Here is a 21,804-nt window from a genome sequence, read left to right as displayed (position 1 = left end):
GCCCCGCGGGCGCCCGGCTGTGTCACCTGGACTGCGAGGACATCAAAGAACAAGCTGGCTCCGTCAGAGATCTCCCACCCAGACGTCGGAAGACCCCAGACCCGGGTGCAGAAACACCCCAGAGACAAGCAAAAAAAGCCTCAAGCACCCGCAACAGCCCCCACTGACGGACTCCAGAGCCCAAAACCCATGCACTCGACTCACGGAAGAAGTCCTTGCTCAGAGCCTGGGGACGCAACATCGCACACCAGGCGAACACGCCATTTCCCAGAGAATAAACGATCGGAAAGCACTAACCGTGGCAGCGAGAGGTGGGAGGTGGGGGACGATGGGATAAATCTAAACGTCCGACAAACGCCCAGCAGCCAGGCGCCCGCTCCAGGCAGACCCCGTGCTCACCTGCACGTGGCCAGAGCGATGTCCCCGAGCCGTCCGCGGGGGAGACGGTCAGCAGGCCCCGCGGGACACTTAGAAAGCCCGGCCCAGTCACCAAATGCCCACGATGACCCCTTGCCACGCACACGTGGGCTGCACCCACAACGCCCCGCTCGCACATCTCACACCCGCCTACCGCTTTCCAGCTGAGAGCCACCCAGCCAAGTGGGACGGGCTCGCCTGTCCCACATTGCCCAGCGGCAATGTTCTAACTTGGGTGCCAGGCCCAAAACCCGTGGTTCCCAGAGACCGTCTTGCCCGGCGCCCAGCACTGTCCACACGGCACACCACGGGCCAGGCCACGGCTCTGGACACAGAGACGCAAGCAGGAGCCTGAGACGTTATGGGCTAAATGCCCACAAACCGCCAAAGGACTTTAATAAAAGGGCTGAAGGAGAAGGGCGCTTGGGCGGCTCAGTCAGCTGAGCGTCCGACTCTCGACTTGGGCTCAGGTCACCATCTCACAGTTCGTGAGTTCAAGCCCCCTGTCGGGCTCTGTGCTGACAGTGTGGAGCCGGCTTGGGATTCTCTCTCACCCTCCCTCTCTCTGCCCCTCCCCCACACACTCTCTGAGTAAATAAACTTAAGAAAAGGGCTGCAGGAGCAAGGTGGTCCGAGCTCCAGCCCCAGCCGCCCAGGTCTGTTTGAGCCCCTCGCGAGCCCCTATGTGGCCCTGGACAAGTCACCGCACGCCCCAGCCTCAGTTTCCCCTGAGCCTGGGCACAGAAGACGGCGTCCTCCCAGGGACGTCTAGGAAGGTAAGTCGGCAGCCTATACAGATCCTGGCACAGGTGAGGGATCAAGACGCAGGCATCCTCACAGCGAGCCGAAGAGACACACGGAGCGAGCCGGGAAGGCCAGAGGTGCACCCCCGTCACCACGAGGGGCTCGACTGGGCGCGGCTGGGGCTCCAGCCTCTCACTCCTCAGCAGAGAAGGGCTACCAGCCACCCCCACGGGCCTCCTCCCCACGTACCCCGCACTCAGGCCGCCGGGAATCCACACGCCCCACCCCACCCCCGCCCCCAGTTAGACCCGTCCCACGGTCCCCATCTCATGTGCAAAAGGGGAGTGAGCCAGACCCCGAGGCGCCCTCCCCAGAGCTGGCCGCCCTCCCCGGAGTCCAGCGCGCACATATTGGGGCAGGCCAGAAACCAGGAGTCCGAGCCCGAGGCCATCGGGTCTGCAGACCAGAGGACCCCAGTCACGGCCGTGCCCACGGGACCTCAGACGAGTCTCCTCTGTTTGCGCATGTGAAGGACGAGGAGCTGAGAGAGGCAGCCAGGGATGCTGGTCAGAATCGGGAGGGAGCAAGATGCCCTCACCTGGGCCCCCAAGGCAGGCGTCCCACGAGCTGAGCCCCACACCCCGCAGGCAAGACACCGGCACCCTCCCAGGCCGGGTTGCCCCCAGGCCCGCCCGCCCGGCCCGGCCCTCACCTGCCGGCCACCTGCGGTCCCCTGCCCGCCAGGCCAGGCCCCCTCCCGAAAGAGAGGCCAGGAGGTGCAGCCTCATGGCGAGCGTGGGCGACAGGTCCCACCACGGGGGCGGCCCCATCAGCCCCCGGCCCGCTGGCTCGGGGTCCCACGGCCTCTGGCGGTGCAGTGTGGCGGCACACGAGCGGCGGGAGCTCGGGTGGGGAAGGAGGCCCGGGAGGACCGGCGTCTCCGCAAGGCAGCTGCGAGCCTCAGGAGCCAGTGGCGCTCACGCTGGCCCAGCGGGCGAGTTCCCCTTTCCCAGGGCCCGCCCGGCCCACCACCCTCACCCAGACACCTGTGACCACAGGCAGCTCCCATCGGCCGAAACCGGCACTTCTTGGAAGAGGACACGGACCCCAGCCTCGTTTCCTCAATCTGAGCCTGCAGATGGTGAGGCAGATGGGCAAACTGCCCGGCAGGGCCCGGGGCCGGCGGACGGGGCAAGGCCCCGACGCAGGCGGACCAGAGCCCCACCGGCTCCCCTGCCGGCCAGCTGCCGGCTGACCCGGCCAAGCCCCCTTCCCCGGCTGCACGCCGTGAGGATGGGGCGCGCTTGCCCACGTGGTGCCAGCCGCCCGGGGGGGGCTCCTTCGTCCTGACGGACCGTGCCCGTCCTGGCCGACCTGCATGCCGTCCTCCTGCACCCCAGCAGGAGACACTGGGCACTGAGCCCCGGGAGTCTTCCTCTTGCGGGACTGAGTCCCAGCCAGGGCAGGGGGCGGAGGGGGGCGTGGGGGAGCAACGAGGAGCCCCACAGCCAGGGAAGCAGGGCCTGAGCCGGTCTGGGTGGACCCCGCCTCCGGGGGCCACAGGGACTCAGCCTCTGAGGGGAGAGGGTCTTCGGGAAGGCTTCACGGCCCCCGGCCCCTCTTTCAGGCCACAGAATGCGTCCCGGGGCCCATCAGCCCACGGCTCGGGGCCGGCGTTGGGAGTGGGGGCAGGGGGACCACAGCACGCAGACTTCGGCCCCACTGGCCCCCCGCCAGGCGAGGAGCCTGAGGCCCAACCAGGTCTATCCACGCGGGGCTGCCCTGCCCAGATGGCAGGGGCCCAGGCGGCCCCCAGACCACGCCAGCGCACCCCACACCTGTCCACCTGCTTGCACCACCCTCCGCCGGAAAGCCAGCCGGCCGTGGGACTGGGGCAGGCCCCTGCCCACGGGGCGCCCACCGGACTCCCGACGCCTGGCCCACCCCCAAGGCAGGCTCCCCCCGGCGCTCGCGTCCCCACGCCCTGTCACATCCTCCAAGCCGATCCTGTCACGTCACCAGGGACCCACGTCACGCTCAAGCCCCCATGAGTATCTGCCCAATCTGGGGTTCCAGGATCCGGGGGGAAGGCCCCAGAAGTCGCACTGCAGACTGGAGGGGCCTGGGACTCCCACACCCACGGCGGGAAATGGCACGTCACTTCCTGCACTTCTTTTCGGTTTGCGTTTGGTTCGCGACGCACGTGTCGTTTTCATGACAGTGACACAAGCCACCTCTGCAGCAGCCTGACTTTAGCAAGACTCTGGCCACACACAAGACCCAGGCTGCTGCTGTCCGCCCTCCAGGTTGGCCGCGATCCCTCATTCACTCCTGGTCGCACCCCCCCAGCGCCCGTCCGCCTGGTTCAGGGCCCGGGACCACACCTGCGTAAGATCACCCGATGGACAGGTGCAGCGAGGCCCTGCCTGGAACCAGCACCACAAGCCCAGCCCAGGAGAGGCAACATGGCAGCCGAGCTGTGGCTGGTGGTCCACTGCGTGCCCCAGATCGTCCTCAGCTGCCTGTGGCCTGACCAGCAGGCCTACGCTCCCAGGGCAGGGCAGTCCCTGTGAGACCAGCCCCCTGGTCACCAGTCCCCACCGTGGCCCGCCCGTGTGCGGACACCTGGGGAGGCCAGCCGCCACCCACCCCCTCCCAACATACGCACACGAGCAACATCCATGTGGGTCACGTGGCCCCAGAGTCCTACCAGCACAGCCCCCGGGGCTCTCCCCCACCAGACCCCGCCTTGAGTGGGCTCATCCAAAGGCACTCAAACAGTCGGCAAATGCCAGGAATGTGGTAGGTGCTAAGCAGAACCGGGAGTCTGGGGGGCGGACAGAAAAGCGGCAGGGGTGGGGGTGGGGGTGCCGCCCAGTGGGTGCGCATCTCCTCCCGGTAGGCGTTTCGCGACGTGAGACATCGTCCGTGGCTTGAGGTCGGCCGCGGAAGCATTCGCAGCACAGAAACCAGGAGACACCCCAGATCAGAGCTCCCCCACCCCACCCCACCCCACCCCGGAACCATGGGGACACCCCCTGCCGGCCTCAGCTTCCCTGTCTGTAACCAGAGGGGGTTGGCGGGACCTGAAAGGCTCCTCCCATCCCCCCAGCGCCCCTCAAGGCCGCAGACCCACTGTTCCTCCCGGGCTCAGGGCCCCTTCTCAGCCAGTCCCCTGCCTCCGGTCCGCCCGGCCAATGCGGCCACGTCCAAGATGGCGGCCCAGAGGCCTTCTGCCCACTCAGGCCCGCGGCCCAGCCTCCCCCTCCCACCAGCGGGCCAGATCCGCCCCAGCACCAGGCCCCAGCACCAGGCCCCGGGCCCCTGCAGCCCCCGCCGCCCGCCCCGGCCCCCGCGCCCTCCCGGCCCGGGTGCCCCATGAACAGCAAACCGGACCTCAGCTTCCTTCCTCTGCACACGCGGCAGCCGTGAGGGAGCGGCGAGAAGGGCGAGGGCTGGGCAGGAGGTGCCAACCCCACCGCAGCCACTCGCTCCCGTGCTGCCAGGGGCGGGGGCTGCCGCACAGGCCAGCTGGCCTCCCCCATTCCCCCGGGGCCGGGGGGGTGAGGACTTGCCCGGGGAGGGTCCGGGACAGCTGTGCCCAAACAGCCCCCACGGAGGACCCCCTCAAGGCAGGGAGCCACCCCTCAAAGCCCTGACCAGGGCTGTTGAAGACCGCTGACCATCAGCTTGGAAACCTCAAATTCACCCAGGGGTCTCCCGTCCATCACCCGCACCAGGGCCAGCCCACCTCCCTCTCTCAGAGGGGCCACGGGGGCCTAGCCCCCCAGCCCTCTCCAGTCAGTATGCCCATGGGCCCCTCCTAGCCCCAGCCCTGGCCCTCTGAGCAGGCACAATCATTCACTGTGGGTCTTCCTGCCAGGAACACCTCCTCCAGGAAGCCCCCCTGCCCCTGCCAGACAGAGTAAATGGCTGGGACAGAGCCTCAGCCCCAAAACCCTCTCAGAGCACCAACTCCTACCCTGTGGTCACCGGCTTAGGTCTGAGCCCAACAGCCCAGGCTGGTCATCTCCCACCCCCGCCCCTAGCCCAAGCTCGGCCCTCTGGTCACCACTCCCAGCCATCTACCTCTCGAAAACCTCTGAGCCTCAGATCTGCTCCAGCTGCCCCCCTCCCCTCCAGGACCTCCCTCAACCAGCCCGGCCTACGTCTGCCCTTCACAGAGGTACCCGGATGGCCCTCCGAAGGTCTGGGGCTCTTTCCTGAAAAGCTGTGCCCAGGTCACAGAGCCGGCAAGAGGTTCTGCCAGGCTCAGGCCCTTACCGGTCTGTACCTCTCCCCACAGTGGGGGAGCACGAGCCTTCCGGCCCGCCCTTCAGGGGCTCTGCTGTCTCTGCAGCAAAGAGGGCCTTCAGCACAAGCTGTGGCTACCGTCTACCTTGGGACCTGCCGCTCCAAGGTCCCCGATCCCAGGACTGGTGGCCCTGAGCCCTGCAGAGGGCCTCTTCTGGCCCCTGGCCCCCAGAACCAGGTGCAAGGGATTGGCAGAAGGTGAGGCTACCTGGCCAGTTTTATCCCTGCCCGGCCCAGGAACAGGAGTGGGGCAGCACAGGGCTGGTAGCCGTGGGGCACAGGCCCAGGAGCCCACCCTTCAGGCCCACCGCACTGCCATACCTGCCCCCTGCACAACCAAGGATGCTGACCCACCCGACCCAGGGGCCAGACTCCATGTTTTCTGCCTTCCTGCCTTCCCTCCTCCCTGCCCCATGGGCTTGCTGCCTAATCGTAAGGTGGGCGCAAAGCAGCCTCTGCTCCTTGGGCGGCACCGACCCGGGAGGCACCAACTTCTCACAACCAACCGCCCGGCCTCCCCGGCCCACAAGAGAGCCCCCCACCTCCCACCGCACAGCCTGGTGGGAGGCGGGGTCTCTGAGAGGGAGGCCACGCGCAGGCCCCCACACACCCGCTCCCCCTACTCCCCCGTGCCAGGTCAGCGGCACGTCTCAGCACGTTACCCCACAGCCTGGCCCCTGCCACCCCCGCTCCTAGGATCAGCGTGACTCACGGGGCTGGAACGCCGCCTGGCCCCCAACGCAGGCGGCCGCCCTCTGCACACACACCTGTCCAGACTCGATGCTGGCAGATGGCAGGAGGGCCCGGGAACTGGGTGTCCCCAACGCTGTGGGGCCGGCCAAGCACCGTGTCACGGAGGGGCTCCCAGGAGGGACGCGGGAAGGTCGTGTTCGGGCAAGTGGCTCAGGAAACGCAGCCCCTACAGGGCTGGAGGCCCGATCCCGAAAGCCCGAAGGCCCAAGGGCCTCCACGAAAGGGCCTAGAACTCAGATGGGGCCACCGCCTCCTTGACTCACCCGACCCAGAGGCCAGCAGGCCGACCGAGCAGGGAGGGTCCCAGACCCTCCAAGTCCAGGCCCAGGGGCCACTGCCTCCCCCCACAGGAGGCCAGGCTTCAATCTAGGGGGCCAAGCAGATCTACAGGCCCCACCCCCACATGGAGTTTCCGCTCAGGCCAGGCCAAGGTCTCAGCTGTCCATCAGGGGTGTCCCCGTCACCTCCTGGGAACGAGGGATGCTTAGAAGGGGCAAGAGACAGGAGAGCAAAGCCCGGCCAGCAGTCAGGGGCACATGGGAACACCCCCAAGCGGGCAGCCACATCTTGGCTCAAAGGGCCAGAGCTGGCCTCTGACACACAAGGGCCACCGACAGCAATGCCCATCACCCTGACTCACCACCCCAAAGGTGGGGGGCCACTGCGGCCCCTCCTGACCACAGGCCCCCCGAGGCCGTCCCTACAGATGGCCAGAGAACAAGGGAGTCCCCGTCCCGGGATGCCTCCAGGAGCACAGAGTGCCGGCCACCCAGGTCTCCCGTGCATGGGTCACAAAGGTGTCCTGAGATGGCCCCGACTTCACCCTTGGGGAGCCCACGGGAAATGGGCAGAGACCTTGGAGGAAGATCTAAGGGGCCTCACTTAGTGCGGGTGAACGGGGCCAGGGACTGAAGGAGAAAAAAAGGAGAAGGTACGGGAAAGAATACGGCCAAGGACAAACAGGACAGGGATCAGCCAGGCATCCGGTCCTACTGCACACCTACGGCCCCCCTGGGCCGGTGAGACAGGAGGGGGCCAGGAGCCTGGCCCCAGGCCCCAGGAGCTGTGCCAGCAGGAGAGCCACTGACCGGGTGGTGAGCCCTGGCAGCAGGCCCTGCCCCACCCGCACCCCCCAGGGAGGGAAGGAGAGGGGCTCACAGCCCCGCCCAAGGACAGAAGCGGGCCTCTCTTCCGGGCACAGGATGGAATAGGACAATCTGACTCGAGGAAACAAAACAAAGTCACAGCCAAGGGCAGCCCTGCTCCCACCCTCCGCTCAGCTTGAGGGACTCACACAGGCAGCACGTGGCCAGGGGCCAGGACGGCCGCCTGCGTGCAGGACCTCCGGTGACGGTTGGAGACAGACGGACGCACGGTCAGGCCAGGGCACCTCTGGGATCCGGAGCCCTCGGCGTGCAGAGAACAAGCCTCCCTCAGCAAACCCTGACTCTGAGGAGAGCCGCAGGGCAGTGCACCACCTGGGGGTCAGGGGCCCCCCTCTCCCTGGCTGGTGAACCTCGGCCCTGAGCTGGCGCTGGATGGGGAGGTGGGAGGGACCGCCACCTCCACCTGACCCGGGGCACTGCCACGGTCTGGCTGGCATCTACCGCCCTCCCAGCGGACAGCACCAGGGGACAGGGAACAACGCGCCCCAGAGTCTGGCTGCAAGCAAACAAACCAGCAAGTATCCTCAGTTCTCTCCAGGCCACGGTCCCCCCAGGGCAGACTATCACTTCCGCTCCACCTTGAGACAGGAGGGTGCAACCCGCCTGGGGTGGGGTGGGGGGGTGGCATTAAAGCAGAGGAAGGTGTGGGGCCAGGGTCCCGGTGCAGGGCCCTGTGCATAACCATCACACTCGCGGTGGCCAGGCACCCCCGGGAGCTCAGGCCCTCGCCCGCACTCTCTCCCTGCCCTGGCCCTGCCGGGATCGCAGCTTCCTGCTGAGGGCGCCCCTAATCCCCAAAGGCAGTCGGCCAGGCCATGCCATCGGCAGCCCCACACCGGCCCTGCCACCCCTGCATTTCCCCAGGCCCCCTGGGGCCTTGCTCAGTGCCCCATCGCCTCCCCAGTGAGGCTGCGACCAATGAACACACACACACACACACCCACACACACACACACACACACACACACACACACACACACACACGGGAGCAGAAAGGAGAGAGCAGAAGCCGTGAACAAAAACTCTAGATCTCCGGGAGAACAGGGCAAGATCCAACCAGGGGGAGACGGCACGTGTGGACCAGGCCACGCAAGACTCTGCTTGGACCCACGGTGACGACACTGGGGGCAGGCTCCCCCGCAACGCCCCCCCCCCCCAAAACAGACACCCAGCGTGGAGCCCGCGGCCATGGCGGAGAAGGCGGCGGTGCCCAGACCCCGGGGCCACCAGGCCGGCACAGGGCGGGGCCTCACCAGGCACAGTCCTGCCTCCAGCACCAAGGACACACACACACCACACCGCACAGGCAAGGGCTTCAGTAAGGACAGACCCCTCAAGAGGCCCTTGACGTGAGGTCCAAGAAGAGACAGAGACACAGGGCGACAGCTGCCAGGACAGAGGTGATGGGGTTGGTGGGGGCCGTGTGGGGTCCCCAGGCCGAGAGGTCCCCAGAGCCACACACAAGTGGGATGGATGTGCAGTGTTCATGGGGAGCACGTTTGGCCCCGAAGCAAGGGGCCGGCTGCCCACGGGGGCTGCACAACGGGGACCCTGCCCCGGAGCGAGCCCCTTGGTCAGGTGATCAGGAACTCGGGCCACCGCCCCTGCGCTAGGGGACGGCACAGGGTGACCGGGGGTACCGGCCCAGCCCGTCGGTGGCCTGATATCCCGGGAACAGAGGGAGGGCCCCCGGTCCCACAGCTCAGAAGCAACAAGCCTAGGGTTCCGCCCCCGCCAGGTCCCAGACGCTAACCAAGACTGGCCGGGGCCCCTGCTCTCCGGTGCCGGCCCCTCACTAGGCTCGCCTCCAGGCCGGGGGTCTCAGGGCCCCCAGCAGGACCCGCCGGCCCCAGCCAGGGACAGCAGCCGAGAGTGTGCTGGGGAGGAAGGGAGGGTGTGGGCCCAGGACGCACAGACCACGCTCGGCCTGGAGGTGAACTCAGGCCAGCCCACCCTCCCGGCCAGCCACGGCGAAGTGAGGGCGGCCCGCAGCCACTCCAGCCCTCCACAGGCCCAGAAACTCCAGGGCCCTTGGCCCTCACTGCGGCTTCCGGCCTCTCTTGAACCCCACAGACAACGTGAAACCTACCGCCCCTCAGAGCCCAGACGGCTCGTTGGTCTCAGGTGCAGGATGTTGGCCAGGTCCTTCCCGCAAGCCCCTGTACCCTCAGATGGCAAAAATGCGCCTGCCAGGTGCCCCAACGGCTCCTGTAAATGCCAGCCGGAGGGGTGCCAGAGTCCCCGGACTATCCCTGATGCGCAGGACCCCGCACTGGACGCTTTGGAACGTGCGCCTCATTGAGGTCTTTCGAACGCTCTACGGGCATCACCATCTTTTTACAGACACAGAGAGCGAGGCTCCGTCACACAAAGTTCAACCTACCCAAGGCACACAGCTGGTCAGTATGGGCCACACTATGAGATCAAGGCTGCCCGGGCAAAGGGGCGGGGGTGGGGGGGGGGGCAGGAGACAGCCGTGTTAGGAGACACAGCAGAGCGGGCAGCAGGGGCGCTGACGTGAGGGGTGCTGGCGGGAGCCTGTGCCCTCACGGGTGGGTGGAGACGACTGAGGCAGGGCAGTGAGGCCTAGATAGGCATGAGCACACGCACACGCCCCACAGGCACACCCTGCTGGGGGTCCGGTAGCCCCTGGAAACCCCAACCCCGGGCGAGGCCCTCGGGGAAGCGGGAGGGCAGCGACCAGCACGGGACCCCCAGGGTCCTGGGTCCTCTCCAGGAGCACCCTGGTCCTGTCCTCCACTGTCCATGAGTCCTACCAAAAGGCCAGGTCTCCTTCCTCCCCCAAAAGAGGGCAGGCCGCTTCTATGGAACCTCCCAACTTTGACAGAAAGCAAAAATCTGGACTCCGTTTTTGTTTCAAATGTAAACGCCGGGATATGCCACGATCTGTCTGCGCTCGAGAAAGAGGCCGACCCCAAGCAAGACGCCCGCGGCACTAACCTTGGCGGTGGGGGGGACGCGGTGGCTGCTTTTCGCTTTGGCTTTGGTAACAGAGTCACAGGGTGGTTGGTGTGGGGTTTTGGGGGGAGGGGGGGGAAGTGCTGTATAGAATCTCAGCATCCCCCTGTCAGCCGGCCCCTGGCACAAACCCCCGACCTAAAGCCCCTCCACACCAACACAGATTTGATTTTCCCCAAAACTCCACCCACCCAGGAGCCCCTCCAACCCCGCCCCAAGGTGAGTTGGAAGAAGCCCTGGGAGCTCCCTGCCCGGACCCCCGCCCACTCGCCTCCCCCGGCCCGTGGTCCTCGGCCGTCAGGAGGAGAGGCCTCTCGGCAAACTCGAACGCCAGCCCATCCGAATGGTCCCTGCCTGGGCTGACCCAGACGTGAACCGGGGTTTGCTCTGGGCCGGGGCCCGCGGGGGGGTGGCCTCTGTCAGCTGCCCAGGGCCAGCTCCCCCCAGCATGACCCAGAACTCCAGAAAGGGCCAAGGCCCACGAGGAGAACCCCCCCCCCCGCCCTGCCCCGCCCCACCTCCCAGACCCAGACCGCACCAGCTGAGCACCCAGGAGCCGCTCCAATTCTGGAAGCAGGAAGGTTTCCTGTGGTACCCGGGCCGACCACGGCCACAGCGGCCACCACCCCACCCCCGCCCCCTGCCCTCCTCTTGCTCGTGCTGTCTGGGCCTGCCCACTCCCCTCCCCCAGCCTTGGGAACCAGGTCACTTCCAGGAACACGCCAGCTCTCTGGCCTCTAGGCTTGGACAGGGTGTTCCCTGGGCCGAAATTCCCTCTACGTGTCTCCTGGCTCTCTCCAACCCAATTTAAACAACACCTCCTCCAGGACGCCCTTATGATCCTCTTAGCCAGAGCAGGGACCCCCTCTACCACATACCCCTGACAGGGCCCCCCTGCTGGCTTGTCTGAGGCTGCTAAGGTCTGGGGGCTCCTGAGGGTAGGAGCCCCAACTGGTCCACCAGGCATCCCTGGGGCCTGGCGCGCAGAGGTCCCCCATGGAGTCTTCCAAATGCGTGGACAGGGTGGTGGTGAGAGAGGTAGGAACGAGCCAGGGCAGAATGCAGGATTCACCAAGAACCAGCCAAGCAAGCAGCAGGTTTTAAAGAGATCCCAAAGCACCGACAAGCTGTGCAACCCCCAGCAGTTAAACAGCCCCTCTGAGTTTTTATTTCCTCTTCTGCAAAGAGAGGCCATCACACATGAAGAAAAGGGACCAGGACACAAGCGGAGGAGACGAGGGGCCACAAAGCTGGCCTTTCCTCATCCGTCCCCACAGACGGTGAACACAGGTGGAGAGCAGCCAGCGGCCCACAGCCAGCAGACCGGGGCTCCACTCCTGGCCACATGACTCGTGGCCAGGTGGGGCCGCAGGCATCTGACTCAACCCCACTGGTCTCAGAGCCCCTGTCCTCAGAAAGGCTTCTGCTCCCTTCACACATCACGGAGTGCCCGCCAATGAGACACCTGCTCCCCACTGACACCCGTGCCAGGAATAGGCAGATAAACAAGGCCGGGCCCTGCCCCGGGACGCGTAGTCCAGACTCACACGGAGACCCTTCCAGGAGCCCACAGAGAAAAGGTACTCTTATCTGAGAGCAGACATCAAGGAAGGCTTCCTGTAAGAGGAACCACTCGCCTTCCTCCAGCTATAACACAGTAGATTCCTATGTTCCCCTCCAAACCAACCCCTGCACTCTGTGCAAACGGGACAGACACCCCTGCCACAACCCCAGGGAGGCCGGCAGACAGATGCAGGGACCCCTGCTAGCAGGAGGCATTGAGACCAGGCCCCAAGTCCAGTCCTACCCCCTCCTGGCCATAAGCCACAGGGAACGACGTCACCCCCCTGGGCTAGGACGTTCTCATCTGGAACACAGTTCAGGACAGAAGCGGGGTGGCTGAGCGCGGCCCTGGCGCACGGCAGGTGCTCAATAACCAGGAGCCACTCCAGGGACCACGGGCCTTCCCACCACGGCAGTCCCAGCCCAAGTGTCACCCACATCCTCCCCACCCCAACCACAGGGACTCCCACCTTACCAGAGCCCAGGTCTCCCGACACCCCCTTCTCCACGGCCCCAGGCTTGGCGGTTGCCTCGCTGTGTGGCCCAGACCCAGCCCATCATCGTCTCTGGGCACCTGCTTCCTCCTCCATAAGAGACCAGTCTCCAGCGCCCCTCCCCTGCTGACGAGCGACAGTCAGACGCCACAGCCAGGGTGAGGCCTGACCACAGGTTCCCAGAAGCCCGGGCCCCTCCGTCCCCGCAGCAGGGGCCTCGTTGTCCTGCGAGGCCCTGTCCTGCTCGCCTACACCCAGAGAGCCAGACCTTGGAAGTGTTCTCAACCAACTCTGTGCCCGGGTTGGCAGAGTCCCCGTGGAGACCCTGGGCCACTCGCCCGAGGTGGCCCACCTCAGAAGGGCAGAGCTGGGGTGTGCCCCCGAGATCACACTCTCCCACCATACCGTGTCCTCCCGGTCTGACCCAGAAGAACCCCAGGGAGGGTGGCCTTCACCGTCCAGCAGTGTGGGCGGGGTTTCCTGCCCACTGGCGGTGTGACCCCAGCCGGTCACTTGGGCTCTCGAAGCCCCATTTCCCCCCTAAACACCAAGCATGAGCATGCAAACCCTAGGGGTTATGGGAAGGCTCCACGATCCCCCCAAAGTCAAGGGCCTGGAGCACAGGGGGTGACCAGTCACCACAGCCATCGCGGCCGCTGTCTGCCCTCTCGCAGGGCGGTACCAGGCACCAGGCCCTGCTCCAGGGCCCCCACTTTCCACCATCTCCTCAACAGGAGGTCGGCCCAGAAAGGGGCCCACGCTCAGCCAGGCCAGTCCCCAGGGGGCGCAGGGGCCGGGACCCTCGGCTGCACCATCGGCTACCTGACTGGTGCACGCCCACCAGGCTGGAGAGATGTCCTCGGGCTGCCTCCGCTCCTCCTTTCCTTTCCCTTCCCTTCCCTTCCCTTCTCCTCCCTGCCCTGCAGGCCGCAGCAGCACAGGCTCCAAGCTCTGGGTTCAAATCCTGCCCCTTCCCCCAGTCCAAAGCCCAGTGAGCTATGGAAGATGGGCAGGTCACAAGGACTACGTGGGCCCGGAGTAATGTCACCCCTCCTGATGCCACGAGCGCTGCCAGAGCCCCGGGCGGCCTCTCCTTGTCTCCTCGGGGAGGAAGCGGGGAGCCGGGCACCCCGGACAGGGAGGCGCAGGCTGCACCAGGCTCCCGACACCGGGTCCTGTGACGGGCTGGCAGGATGTTGGGAAACCCGTGAGCACTTATTTCAACACCGCGGGCCACGTCAGCGACTGGTTTCAACACGCAGGCACCCGGGAAGGGCCATTGCCATCCTGTCAGGCCACCCGCCTGCCACGCCGTGCCACGCAGGGGGGATGCTGGCCTCGGGCACAGCGCTCTCGGCCCCCTCCCCTCACCGTCCCCCAACTTGGGTGACATCCTTTGTCCTCAGGGACTCGCGGACACAAGGGTTGGGTCATTTCAAAGGTGCAGAGGCCACCCCCAAAGCCGGTTTGCCACACCCCTGCGCCGGGCTGCAGGCCCAGTGAGCCAGGGGGCACCAGGCCTAGCATCAGCCACCAGGCTCTGTCCCAGGCCTGTGAGCCACGGCTGTGAAACAGCGACAGGAGTCCCCTGCGGGCCTGCCGGGGCGAGGTCGGGGCCTCGGGGCACCCCGCCAGCCCAGACCTCGCCAGGCCATCTCAGCTGACACGGCGGCCGGTCAAGTTGAGCAAACACGCGCCCCTCTGCACAGCCCAGCCCAGGGCTTGCTTGAGGCCTATACCGCTTTGCTGAGTTATAAGCAAAATGAGAGTGGGGCCCGTGCTCCAGGAAAACGGTCCCACTGAACTCTCAGGGAGGTCCCGCCCCACAGAGGAGGACACTGAGGCCCCGCGAGGGCAAGGGACTCCCCCAAGGACATACCTGCAGGAGCGGGCCGGCAGGGACCCCACTCTGACCCACACCCAGCTGCCTCCATGGGGCCAGCTGGAGGGCAAAAATGTGGTTGGGGTGGGGGTCGGGTGGGAAAGCAGATCAGCTTTAGGGGTAAATCCCTGGGGAGCGGGGACCGTCTGCTACCGGCCTAGGGTCCTGCCACCTGCTGACCCCAGAGCCGGCCCAGGGGCCCCAGCTGCAACCAACTCCCCCCCCAGCTGTATCTCCAGCTCGGGGGCTAAGGTTCCCGGCACCGCCACCCACCATTCAGCTGGACGTGGCCTTGCCCCAGGCCCCTGGTACGCATCGCATCCCGAATGAGCTAGCAGAGCGGACCCCGGGCTGGCCACTGCCTCCCTCCGTGACTGCGGTACGCCCTCCACCACCTCCCCTCTTGGCCGTGTCCTCTCCTAGCAGGGCTGGCCCAGGAGCGTCCCTCCCTCCAACCCCCCCCCCCAGCCCCCAGAGCCTGCCTCCGCCGGCCCCACCCACCCTGCAGCCTCACCACCGGCTCCAAGGGGCCACATGTCTGTCTGGGCGCCCCCACCCCTGCATCCCACACAAAGCACAGACGACTGCCGGGGACAGCTCAGGGTGATGAAGAAGGATGACTGGGGCTGCCAAGCTGCAACTGGCTCCCTGAAATCCCCAAGGGCTCAGCACAGCCAGGCCGCACCAACAGAGAGACACAGAACTCCAAATGAGGGGTGACTGGCCTGCCCTCCACACCAGATGTGGGGACACGGCAGAAAGCCCACTGCGGGAGACAGAGGGTGAACCAGCACGCAAAGGAGGGAATTAGGGGTCGAGGGGCAGGGAGGCCCGGTGTGGTTCTGGGGACCCGGAAGGGCTTCACGGAGAACCGGGAACAGGAGGGGCCGGTGGGGCCGAAGGCAGCCCGGCGCTCAGGGCAGGGGAGCAGCCGGCCAGAGGGGAGCCTGTGGGGGGAGAGCAGGCTCTGCCAGGCGGCAGTGGAGCCAGGGTTCAAGCTCAGGTCCGAGGACATCCAAACCATCAGCCCACACGGCCCCCTGAGGCCCCTGAAGGCATCCGCTGGTGAGGACGGGCGGGCCTCCTTCCTGTCCCCACATCAGGAGACCGAGGCCAGATCCGGGGAGTCAGGCAGTCAGGCGCCCCCCGCCACACGCCCTGCCGAGGCTGCCACCTGCTCCTCACACCGGCCCACGCGAGTCGGGGTCCCCGCGCGAGCGTACGTGTGTGTGTGCGTGAGTGCACACCCATGTGTTTGCGTGCAAGCTTCCGGGTTAGATGGGGCCTTGAGCTGGGAGGAGGGGTCTCCCGATTCGGCCTCCCCGACCCCCCTTGCCGCCTCCAGGCCATAAGGCTGCAGGAGGCGGTGGGGCAGCGTGGGGTCGGAGGCCCGCCTGGCCCGGGGGGAATGCGCTAAGGTCACCCAGCCGCCCCTGGTGGAACCGTGGACCAGGCCCATGACTCCCAAGCCCAGGCAGCACGTGCAGGGAAGGGGGCCCTGGGTGGGGAGCTCGTGGGGACAGCAGGGCCCAAAAGGCCCTCAGAGGTGTGGCGGCCACCAACCCCCACAGCCACACGTGCACACACACACGTGTGCACCACCCACAGAACAGCACACCCGCTCTCTCTCGAGAGGCAAGACAGCCAACTTTCCGGAACCTTCTGCTGCCTGGGCCTTTTCACTCCACAGGGAGCATCTCTACCGCATCAGAGCACAGGGAGGCCCCCTGGCAGGGGGTGACCGGCGCTGGGAGGGAGCCCCCAGGCCCACAGGGGCACCCTCATCGGAGCCCTGGGACCGCTGCCCTTCTTTCTGGAAGGAGGCCTGGCCACGCCCCCGTCAAGCCCTGAGCAGCCCTTCGAGGAGCCTGTGGGGGCACCGGGCAGCGAGGGAGCAAGAGCTGGGAGCAGATAGGGCCACACACCCAGGCGTGTGGCCTCCCTCCCTCCTTCACTGGGAGGAGGCCACTGCAGGGACAGGGGCCCGCTCAGACTAGGTCCACGACGAGGTGTAGCTTTACGGGGACCATCGCCCTGCTGTTCATCTTCTGCAGGCTGCTATTCCCCAGGATGGGGCTGGGGAAGCCCCCCGCTTCACCCCTCAGACACTGGGAAGAGTCCCCAGGGGCTGGGGAGACCTCCCCCCGCCCAGATCCATACCCGCTACAGCCAGGCTCCCGGGCGTCGCAGAAGCGGGGTGCCCTCGCGGGGCAGCCCAGGCCTGGAGTACAACCACACAAGCGGCCTCTCCGAGGAGGGGAGAGGTGGCCCCAGAGCGAGCCAAGCGGTGTTTGTTTAATGACAAATTACGCCAAGCAGGCAGAGAGCGTCTTATCGCAGAGTCTCCCGCAAGGCCGATACCATCAACTGATGTCAGGGAGCTCTGGGAACTATTAGCTTAATTAGCAGTTCCTGCCGGGTCAGCGAAAAGTGCTGGCCGAGCGGGGCTGCCAGAACCGGGCTGGGCAGGTCCTGGGGTGGCGCCTGGTGAGGGAGAAGCCGGCACGGCGTCGCCCCTCGAAGCCCTCCACCCGCCGGCGCTAAGGACGCGCTGTGCCCCTGGGCGGGTGTGTGCGCCCACACACGCCCACTGCCCGGGGGGCGGGGGGGCGGCAAGTGAAGGCCTGGGAGGCAGCATGAAGGCAGGCTCCACGCCCAGGACACACCCCAAAGGCCCCGACGGCCTGGCAGGGGGCTAAGAGCCCGCCTGGGTTCACACCCGGTCTCCAGGCGGCAGGGTCCTGCTCTGCACCGCCCGCCCATCAAGGCCCAAGGCCGCCGCCCCGGCTGCCCCTCCAGGGCGCACGGCGTCCACAGCCCCGCAGGGCCCGCCGGGGCACTGCTCGGCCTCAAGCGAGGGATCCACCTCTCTGGGGCTCAGTTCCCCGCATGCCCACGTCGTCGCAGCTGTCGCGGGGACAGTGTCTCCGGGGCCCTTCACACCCTGAGGCTGGATTTCCAGGTGCTACTCCCCCGAAGCTGGAAGACCAGGCCCACAGAGACCCTCTCCAGCCCCACCCGGCTCCTCATGGGCGGGGAGGGGGGCACACCCCCTGGGGAGGGACGGTCGTCCCCGCCCTCCCACGGCCACACTGGCCCCAGGCCGGCCTCTCCCGTCCAGAGGGGCGCGGGGTGGGTGGGGGCGGGTGGGGGACAGCCGCGGCCGGTGCTGGGGAGGGGGCCGCTTCCGCTGCCCCCGGGAGCCCGCCGCGGCCGGCCGCTGTGCCGCCGACACCCCGAGGTAATGCGATCCAGATGTGGCCGGTGGTGCGAGAGGGGAGCGGCCCGCGCCCTGCTGAGGGAGCTGGAAGCGGCCTGAGATAATGTGGGATTCCTGAGCCCGCGCCCAGGCCCGTGGACCCGGGAGGGTGGGAGAGCACAGGCCGCTGCCCCGCCCCACGCGTGCGCGCCCGAGACCACCCAGGCGGGACGGGAGCAGAGACACCCCCCACCCCGGGACCGCAGCCCCTCCGCTGTGGCCCCCGCGTCTCCGAGCCTCAGTCTCCCGTCTGTGCCCGGCAGGGGCACCTCTCCCGGGCTGCTGCTGAAGCACCCGGGGGCCGGCCCGAGATGCTGAGGAGGTGCCCACCCAACCCCTCCAGGAAGGAGGGGGTGCCAGCAAAATCCCGTGGTCTTGAGGCTCCAGCCAGGACAGAATACTGCTCCTAGAGGTCACTCACCTGACCCGACCCCCGATCCACCCCCCATAGAGGACCCAGCTTCATTGCTGAGCATTTGCATGTACCTCCCTGGCCAGCCCCACCCCACATGGGACTCTTTCCCCAAATCAGGCCTGAGCTGGGCAGGATGATGGGGCGGGGGGATTCTTCCTGCCTGACACATCTTCCTTTCCTTCCAAGTGCCCCTACTTGAGTCTGCCTGGCCCCTCACAGCCACGCCTGGCCAGGGTCTGCAGCCACTAAGGTCAAACCAACTGTCCCATCCCAGGTGCACTGAGGGTCAGTAAGAGCCCGGTCCACACACGGCACAAACCCCGGGGCCTGGCACTGGCCTCGTCCAGCTAGCAACAGCTGAAGAGGGTGGAGCAGGGGGCCTGGCCACACACGGCCCCAGAGCGCCCCATCCACGCTGAGGCCGGTGTGTGTAAGACCCCGGATGAGCCACGAACGGTCAGCTCTCTCGGAACGCGCGGTACAGCTGCTTTTCTCGGAGCAGGTGCACCTGCCGAAGTGTCCCCGAGGCTGGGATGGCTGATGCTCCGGGTGCTACCTCTCTGGCTCACCCGCCCAGGTACCACTGCCCCCAAAGCAAAGAACAGGTGGGCAGAGGGCCTTCTGGCCAGCTGCTGGTGGGCTACTGGGCTGTGGCCCTGAGTCTCCACCTCTTCGTCTTTAAAGGGGGTTCTCGGGAGGACCCTGTGAGACGGCACGCATGGATGCTCTCCCCGAGGCCTGGGGCGCAACCTGCACCCCGACCCCAGCTCCGTTCCCCACCCGAACCCGCACAGCCTTCACCATAGGAACCACCCCCCCCCCCCCCCAGACACTGCAGGACTGGCCCCTCACACAGGGTGCCCGGGCACAGGGCACAGCTCTCTCCGGCCTGCCTGCTCTCCTCTGAGAGGCAGGGGAAGCAGCGAGAGGGGACGGACGTCCTCATCCATAACGCTCTCCAGCCGGGGCCAGGAGGCCAGCTCCGCCTCGGGCACTCAGGGCCCACCGCCACCACCTCCCTGACCCCGGCCCAGGTCACCTCCAGCAGGAAGCCACCCAGAAGTCCCAGAGGAGGCCAAGGCCAGGCGAGCAGGACAAGGCCCCAGTGAGAATCCCAGTCCGACCCGTCGGGGCCTCAGCTTCCAAACTGTAAACTGCCCCGTTAGGCTGTTGCCACCCGAACAGGGACAGTGCCCGTGACAGGCAGGTACCCGAAAGGGGCTTCTGTCATTAGTGTCAGCAAAGGCCCATCCTGGATCCTCTTAGCAGATCACCTGGCCTGTCCCCACTGGGGTTCCAGGCCCCCGCACGTCGGACGCTCACCTGACCTTCTGCCCCGCCCGGGGCCCATGAGGTCCCGCCCCACGGCTCCTACACCCTGTCCCTGAGCACCTGCACCTCCGACAAGACGCCGTGAACCTTGGAAGCTCAGCTCAGTGAGAAGAGGCCTTAATTCAGCTTGACATTTGGAGGGAAAGAAAGATCAGTCACAACACCACTCCTAAAACGAGTGGGGATTACAGAACGTAGGGAGCCCGAGGCTCACTCCAGAGTCCGCGGCCTGAACCCGCGTGTGCCGGAAAGCGGGCGCCGCCCTGGACGTGAGGAGGCCCAGCGCGCCCTCCCGACCGGGCGCCCTCAGCGTCCGCGTCCGCGTCAGCAAGGGGCAGCGCGGGGCCGTCCCGAGGGCCCAGGGGCCACGCCGACCGCGCCCAGGCAGACGGGCAGCCGTGCCACCGCATTAGCCGAGCGCCGACGCGCACTCAGTACCCGGCCCGGCTCGGGATGCCCGGCTCCTGGCGGCGTCCTCGCCGCAGCTTCACACGGCCCTGTGGCCGCGGGCACCACCTGGGGCCTTCCTGGAGATGGTGGCAGAAAGTCACAGAACCTAGACGGCAGCAAACAGCCACGCAGACACGGGAGCCCCCGCAGGGGTGAGGGGTGAGAAGCGGGCCAGCACTCGGTAGAGAGCCTGCGTGCCGGGTCCACCCCGAGCCCGCCAGGGATGGGCGCTCAGACGGGAAACCGGTGAGCGGCGAAATCAGCGGATCCTCTAAATGGACGCTTTCCACCCCTCCCCTCCTGGCAGGAAAGGGGTGGGCGGACGGCCCCGTGGGCTCCGCAGGGAAGGGGACGCCTCGGAAGCAGGCCGGCCGTGGCTGGATGTGTGGGGACGGAGAGCCACGAGGTCCTGCCGCCCCACTGGCCCGCAGCCATCACTCGGATTACACCCATCACCAGACATGGTGCCCCCCGGCTGGGTCTGTGTCCCCAGGCGGAGCGCTGCAGAAACGAGCACCCGGCACCGCCAGGAGGGGAGGCGGGTGGGAGGGAGGGGCTCCTGGTGGTATAACAGTGTCAGCAGAGCCTGGGCAGGAAGAAAGGGGTGTGGGAGGGAGGCAGGGCACGGGCTCGGGTGGGCGGTGAGAGCGAGGTGAAGTCCCGTGGCCTGGCCCAGCTACGGCCAGCAAGGGCCACACAGAAAGTGGTGGTGGGCCCGGCTCCCACACAGACCCCAAGTCTCACTCCGGAGGGGCCTCTTGCCTCTCCTGCTCAGAGGGACTGGCCGCAGGGGCCCCTGTGCCCAGCCTGGCGTGGCTCCTGCCCCCTCAGGGCTCACAGCCAGGTGGGGACAAGCCACCAAAGCCATGGAGCTTGGGGCACAAGGGAGAGATGCTGGGGGCTGTGGGAGCATCCGACGGGGACCCCGACTTGGGAAGGGGTCCAGGAGATGCCCCATCCAGCAGAGCCCCCTGTGGGGCTGGTCCAGGCTGCGGGACGCGTGCACCTGGGCTGAGGCTCCAGGCGGGGCAGGGGCTAGGGATGCAGGTTAGCCCAAGGACAACGGGGACCCACAGAAGGCAGGCGGGAGGCACCACCGCAGCATGGACAAGCACCGCTCGCCATCCGTCCGGAGCCGCGTCCCCTCCCAACCCACACGGGAAGTGGGACAAAGGCCAGGAGAGGCGGTGCCAGCCAGAGGCGAGCTCAGGGCTGGGAGCGGGCCAAGTTCGATGGCTGCACTGTGGGGCTGTCCCTACAGGAGCCAAGACACCCGCCCAGCAAGGCTGTGGGAGCATCCCGGCTCCCCAGGGTGCTCGCTGCAGGGGACACTGTTGTCCCCAGTCTGCAGACTGGCAGGGGAATCTCCAGCCCGGGTTAGACCAGGAGGACACCCAAGGTGCCCAGGCTCTGAGCTCTTGTTCTGGAAGCTTCTACCACCACCTGGTCACTTAGGCGGAAGGAAGGCAGCCCTGAGAGCCACAAGCCTGTTCCCAAACAAGGAACCTCCAGAGCCATTAGGTGCTTGCTTGGCAATTAAGAGGCACAGATTATGGTGCCACAAAGCTCGTTACCAACGAATGACCGTGGGACCACCAGCAGCAAACAGTCCCTGATGAATTGTGTTAGAGGCGTTCGTCGCCGGGAGCCCCAGCACCTCCATGCCTGCAGCCCTATCTGTCACCTGCACCCGCCCGACACTGTGTCCCAGCCCCAGACAGCCCGCACCCCCCACCGGAGGGACCGGGGCTGGATGGAGCATGGACGCCACACGGGGACATTTAGGGAGAGAAGGATGCGGTGGGATGCACGGGACAGTGGGGCAGGTCCTCAGATGAGCCTCTGCACACAGTAGGCCCTCAGCTCGAGCTGGTCATGGGACCCAGGGTGGTGTCTGGGGTGGGGGGGGGGGGGGTGGGAACAGCACAGAGACAGCCACCCGCCTCGAGGGAGGCCTCAGTTTCCCCATCTGTGAAATGAGAACAGGATCTCTGAGTTCCCCTCTGGCTCTGAGACCAGGTGCCTGACCCAGAGAA

At 66.9% G+C, this 21,804-nt stretch overlaps 1 protein-coding gene across 5 annotated transcripts in view; it reads right to left on the bottom strand.

The window, feature by feature from the left end:
- Window positions 1-21,804, bottom strand: part of RXRA (retinoid X receptor alpha) — a 94,269-nt gene that overhangs the window by 37,058 nt on the left and 35,407 nt on the right. The window contains exon 1 of one of the 5 annotated variants that reach the window (XM_042964699.1): window positions 13,253-13,274. The exons of 3 other annotated variants lie outside the window; for them this stretch is intronic. The gene's annotated coding sequence lies outside the window, so the exon portion shown is untranslated. Of the gene's footprint in view, window positions 1-12,411; window positions 12,638-13,252; window positions 13,275-21,804 lie in introns of those variants that run through there. One more of the 5 variants, XM_042964701.1, reaches the window with a different exon arrangement.

The sequence above is a fragment of the Panthera tigris genome, chromosome D4 (assembly GCF_018350195.1).
Source record: "Panthera tigris isolate Pti1 chromosome D4, P.tigris_Pti1_mat1.1, whole genome shotgun sequence".
Classification (NCBI taxonomy): Eukaryota; Metazoa; Chordata; class Mammalia; order Carnivora; family Felidae; genus Panthera; species Panthera tigris.
This window is presented reverse-complemented; position numbering and strand designations above follow the sequence as displayed.